The following is a 6,218-nucleotide window of genomic DNA, read 5'->3' on the forward strand; positions in this document are numbered from 1 at the left end:
CAATCGGTTGGAGCTTAGCCGATATTCTGGGAATTGATCCACAAATGTGCATGCATCGCATTTTTCTATAAGAAGGAGCTCGGCCGGTTAGACAACCGTAAAGACGAATTAACCCAACTATCCTTGATGTGGTGAAGAAGGAAGTCACGAGACTACTTGATGCGGGTATCATATACCTGATTTCTAGTAGTAAATGGGTAAGTCCAGTCCAGGTCGTTCCAAAGAAATCTGGCATCACCGCTATAAAGAATGAAGATGGTGAAGTGGTCACCACAAGAGTACAAAATGCATGGCGAGTGTGCATCGATTATAGGAGGTTGAACGCTGCAACTAGGAAGGACCACTATCCTTTGCCGTTCATCGACCAGATGCTAGACCGACTTACAGGTAAATCCCATTATTGCTTTCTTGATGGCTTTACTAGATACTTCCAGATTCACATCGCTCCTGAGGATCAAGAAAAGACCACATTTACTTGTCCCTTTGGCACCTTTGCCTACAAAAGGATGCCATTCGGGCTATGCAATGCACCCGCCACATTTCAGCGGTGCATGATGAGTGTCTTTTCCGATCTTATGGAGAGTTGTATGGAAGTCTTTATGGACGACTTCAGTGTGCATGGAACTTCATTTGATAGTTGTTTGGAGAACTTGGCCAAGGTCCTAGCTAGGTGTGTTGATACTAACCTTGTCTTGAATTTTGAAAAATGTCACTTCATGGTGAGACAAGGTATAGTATTAGGACAAGTAGTTTCCGACAAAGGAATGTTTGTAGACCCGGCCAAGGTAAATGTCATTACCGGTTTATCTCACCCCTCATCTGTGAGGGAGGTCCGTTCCTTTTTGGGGCATGCAGGATTCTATAGGCGCTTCATCAAGAATTTTAGCAAAATTGCATTGCCATTGTCGCGCCTACTCCAAAAGGACGTGGACTTTGAGTTTGATAGTGCTTGTGTGGACGCATTTGAGGAGTTGAAGAGAGCACTTACCACCGCACCGATTGTGAGGGGCCCTAACTGGACGCAGCCATTCGAGATCATGTGCGATGCGTCAAATCATGCCGTAGGTGCCGCGCTAGCACAGCGCGATGGTAAGCTCCCCTATATCATCGCTTACTCCTCAAAGACGTTGGATGCGGCACAATCCAACTATACCACTACTGAGAAAGAGCTTTTAGTCGTTGTTTATGCTTTGGATAAGTTTCGATCTTACTTGCTAGGCTCTAAGATAGTGGTATACATGGATCATGCTGCCTTGAAATATTTATTGACAAAGAATGAGTCAAAACCCAAGCTCATACGTTGGATCTTGCTTTTGCAAGAATTCGACATTGAGATTAGGGACCGGAGTGGATCACAAAATTTAGTTGCGGATCATTTAAGCCGCTTGGAAAATCTTAAGTATGATACATTTCTGATCAATGACTCATTCCCTTTAGAAGGTTTGCATGCTGTTTCGGATAGTTTTCCTTGGTTTGCCCCCATGGCGAACTACTTGGTTGCTAAAATTTACCCTGCCAACTTTTCCAAACACCAAAGAGATAAGTTGAGGAGTGATTCCAAATATTATATTTGGGATGACCCCCACTTATGGAGGAGAGGAGTAGACCAAGTAATTCGCAGATGTGTTCCAGAATCTGAAATCCAACTAATTCTTGAATCTTGTCACTTGTCCGAGTTTGGTGGCCACTTTGGCCCACAACGGACGGCGAAAAAAGTTTTGGATTGTGGATTCTGGTGGCCCACGCTGTTCAAGGATGCTAACCAATTCTGTGTGTCGTGTCACCAATGTCAAAAGTCAGGGAATGCATCTCAAAGGGATGAAATGCCTCAACAACCCATGCTATTTTGCGAAATCTTTGATGTATGGGGCATAGACTTTATGGGACCATTTCCCAACTCAAGTGGGTACTTGTATATCCTGTTAGCAGTTGACTACGTCTCAAAGTGGGTAGAAGCGATACCTACTCGCCTTGATGACGCCAATGCTGTGATTTCTTTCATTAGAAATAATATTGTGTGCCGTTATGGGTCGCCACGAGCAATCGTGAGCGACCAAGGTTCCCATTTTTGTAACAGGAAAGTAGAAGCACTACTTAAGCGCTATGGGATAGCACATAAGGTTTCAACCCCAAACAAATGGGCAAGCAGAAGTGTCCAACCGAGAGATTAAGTGAATCCTGGAGAAAGTGGTAAACCCACAAAGGAAGGACTGGAGCACTCGGTTTAGGGTTTAGGGTTTAGGGTTTAGGGTTTATGGTTTAGGGTTTAGGGATGAGCCCCTTTCGGGTCGTCTATGATAAGGCATGCCACCTCCCGGTGGAAGTTAAACACAAAGCCTATTGGACAGTGAAGCAGTGTAATATGGACATCACCAAGGCGGGTGTAGCCCGGAAATTGCAATTAGAGGAGCTTGAATGTCTTAGAATAGAGGCATATGAAAATGCCCGGATCTACAAGGAAAAGACTAAGGCATTCCATGACCACCACATTCGGAAGAAAGATTTTCAAGAAGGTGACGAAGTTCTCCTCTACAACTCGAGGCTCAGATTCATGCCTGGAAAGCTCCGTTCAAGATGGGAAGGTCCCTTTAAGGTGAAGGAAGTTAAACCCTATGGTGTAGTGGAGCTGTTTGATCCTTAAAGTAAGACAATCTTCAAGGTGAATGGCCATAGAGTAAAGTAGTACCATGGCTACAAATCACCCAAGGAAGTGGAAGTGCTCCTCCTGGAGGATGCACCAAAAGAAGAGGAAGCTTGAGCACAGGACCGTCCAACTTAAGGACGTAAAAGAAAAGTGCTGGGTGGGAGACACCCCACCGCGGTATGATCGTTCTTGTATATACTTTCTTGTTTCTAGCTTAGATACTTGTGAATTCCATGATTTTTTATGATTGTTGAGCTTGTTTTGATATATGTTGATATGATAGGTATAGTTGAATTTGTTTGAATGTTGTGATACTCATTAGGATTTTGTCAACCTTGGCAATCTTTGTTGTATTGGTTGTGTTGAGGAAATACTTCATCTTAAGTGTTGTATGATTTTGTGAGTGTTTTCTCAACCTATCTAGTTGATTGCATGCCAAGAGTATGTTGAATTACATTTTCTTTTTCCTGTGTTGTTAAAAAAAAAACAAAAAAAAGAAGGGGAAAATTGGGCATCCGCGTGCCAGCGCGCCGTGCGCGCGCGCGCCGGTGGTGCATTTATACTCTGGTATAAAAAACGAGAGATTTGTGCCTCTTTTGTGCCTACTTCGTGTCAGGCGGCCCATGCGCAAGCGTACATGGCGCCTGCGCGCAACCCTGCTGTCTCGCTATCGACGCGCAAGCGCACCGTGCGCGCGTGTCGTGTGTGTATTTTGAGCTCTCTGGTACAAAAACCAGAGAGTTGTGCCAAAGTCGTGCCTGTTCTGTGCCCGTGACCTGACGCACAAGTGCACCTGGCGTGTCCGCGTCGGTCGCCATCCTCTTCATACGCGCGAACGCGCACTGTGCGCGTCCGCGTCGCTTATGCCGCACGCCAACTCTGGTACAACAACCAGAGAGTTAGGCCTACTCTGGGCCTACCCCGTGCCAATCTTCGCGCGTACACGCAAGGGACGCGCATGCGTCCCTTGCCCAACCCTTATCAGCGCGCTAGCGCGCTATGCGCACGCGCGCCGGCCACACAACCCAGCTTTAAACAGCGCGCCCCTGCTTCGTTCCTCCTCTCATCTCTTTTCTAATTCTCTCTTCTTCCACTACTTACTCTTTTCTCTTCTTCCATACTTCACTTACATTGTCTCCGGTCACCCACCGGCAACCACCACCGCCTCCGGTGGCCATACATTTCTCTTCCCCTATTCTCCTTTTGCAAGAACCCCATCTTGCCTCTCTCTCCCTCTCAAGGTTTTGCTTCTTCTACTCTCATCTCTTACTTTCTTTTCACATTTTCTTCTTTTAGTTGCATGCTTCTTTTAGTACCTTCTTATTTCTCTCTTACTTTTATTTGCTTGTTGCTTGTTCATTTGATTTTTCCTTTCTTATTTCTCTATGGATGATGAACTTGAACTTTAATTTGCTTGAGTAGATCTTGTTGTTGTCATTTGATGAATTTGTAAGTAAGTGATCTCGTGTTGATGATTGATGTTTCATTTTGAGGCTTTAATTAAGTGAGTTTCTTATATTTGCTCATTACTTGTTAGTTGCACACCAAGTGTTCAAGGAAATGCACACATGCCATTTTGGTTTGTTTTGGTCTTGTACCCGTAGTTTAATGCTTCTTCCTCATTCACTTGCCATCTTTCAAGCATATTGAGCCATTCTACTTTATGCTCACCAACTGAATGCTCACTTTACATGACTTGTTCTTTCTTTTGGATACTTGAGTGCACTCTTCTCATGCCACATTGCATGCATTATTCACTCTTGCATCCCATGCTAAGTGTTGTGACCCATGCTTCTTTAGTTGTTCTTGATCACATGTGCAGCTGTCGCGTCTTCAAGATCCACAATTTACTCTGGGCACTACTTCTCACTTGCATGATGTTTTCCATGAGATGATTATTTGGGTTTAATATTTTCCATTCTCTTTCCTTTTTCAGGATGGCCACCAAAAAAGGTAAGGAGAAGGAACCAAGGAAACCGGCCACAAAAAGGGCGCCCCAAAAGTCATCCTCCAAGGCGCATCCTACACTAGGAGCCAAACCTCTTTCTAAGAAAGCGAAGGCATCCGCTCCTATTGATGAAAAAGAGAAGAGCAATCCGGCAAGGGACTCTTCAAGGTTCCCCAACTACTTCTGTGAACTTGTGTTCCCCGCCATGGTTGATCGGAACTATCATGCTGAGCATCTACTCACCCCTCCGGACAAGATTTCCCATTGTATCATACCCCGCATCGAGCGGCGAGGATGGGAGTTTCTTTTGAGAAAACCACAAGAGGTCAATCTCTCGTAGGTGGTAGAGTTTTATACCAACTACCACCTCCCCTCTCTTCAGTCAGTATACGTGCGCCGAAAGTAAGTCTCGATTTCAGAAGAGGCTATTCAGCAAGTGCTTAATGTCCTACCGGTACCAAGGGAAACGGATGGATACCAAGAGGTCTTACGTCAGTGGAGTGGGTTTGGGTTTGATTGGGACTCGATTCTTCGAGTCATCGCTGAGCCAGAGACATTTTGGACCCAAGGACGACTCCGGATGCGGCCCAAGTGCATCGATGCACGTTACCTTACTGTGGAAGCTAGAGCTTGGGCCCATCCTCTCCCACTATGTGCTACCTAGCACCCATAAGTCGTCCTTCATGGAGGATCTTGCCTTGCTTGTTTGGTGTGTTCTCATAGAGAGACCGGTGAACATTCCACTTCTTGTCCAACAAGCAATGAGTCAAGTCCATGCTCGGGGTAATTTGCCATTTCCAGCATTGGTATTTACTTTAGTCGCTGCAGCGGGTGTTCCTTGGGAGACCACGGACACGAAGGCTATAATTCCGGCCAAGGACGATGTAGTCCCGAGTGGGAGATACTTACAGCTTCCCTTGACAACCCCAAGCCTTGACATTACCCCGCAGCCTATTTTTCCTTCCACATCATCATCACTACCACCACAAAGATCCACCCATCAACAAATTGAAGATCTCCACCGGAAGATTGATAGATATGAGCGGCGCAACCAACACCGCTATACTTACATCAAGAAGCTTTTGCGTTGTGTTACCCCCAAACTGAAGGAACCCAAAATATTCACATCCACTTCGAACCCAACTGACGGGAGCTCCGATGAAGAGAATAGTGCTAGTTCCGGTCCCGACCGTCCTTTGTGCTTTGCTAGTAGCAGGGAGGACCGTGCTATATTCTAAGTGTGGGGAGGTCGTTCGACCGATCTCCATGGGTAACCATCTCTTCCTCACCCATGGATGTTCTTGATTAGTCAGTAGATTGCATGTTAGTTAACTTTTGCTTGTGAATACTCCTTGCATGATAGTTAGTTTACACTTGGTCAAAGTAATAACTTCCTTTTTCTGAGAAAATGTGTTTTTAGAGCACCCTACCAATTAATTGAAAAAAAAAAATTTTGTGACAAACTTGCTAGAAGAATGTACTTTGGAACATGATTGTTGAGTTAAGAACACAAGCTTGTGGGACTTGAGCCTAATGGCGTGGTCACATCTTATGACTACTTATTTTCCTTCTTGTGTGCGAACGTTCTCTTTCCATGAGTGTAATCCTTGCTTTGTCTGACTCTAT

The sequence above is a fragment of the Arachis hypogaea genome, chromosome 12 (genome assembly GCF_003086295.3).
Source record: "Arachis hypogaea cultivar Tifrunner chromosome 12, arahy.Tifrunner.gnm2.J5K5, whole genome shotgun sequence".
Lineage (NCBI taxonomy): Eukaryota > Viridiplantae > Streptophyta > Magnoliopsida > Fabales > Fabaceae > Arachis > Arachis hypogaea.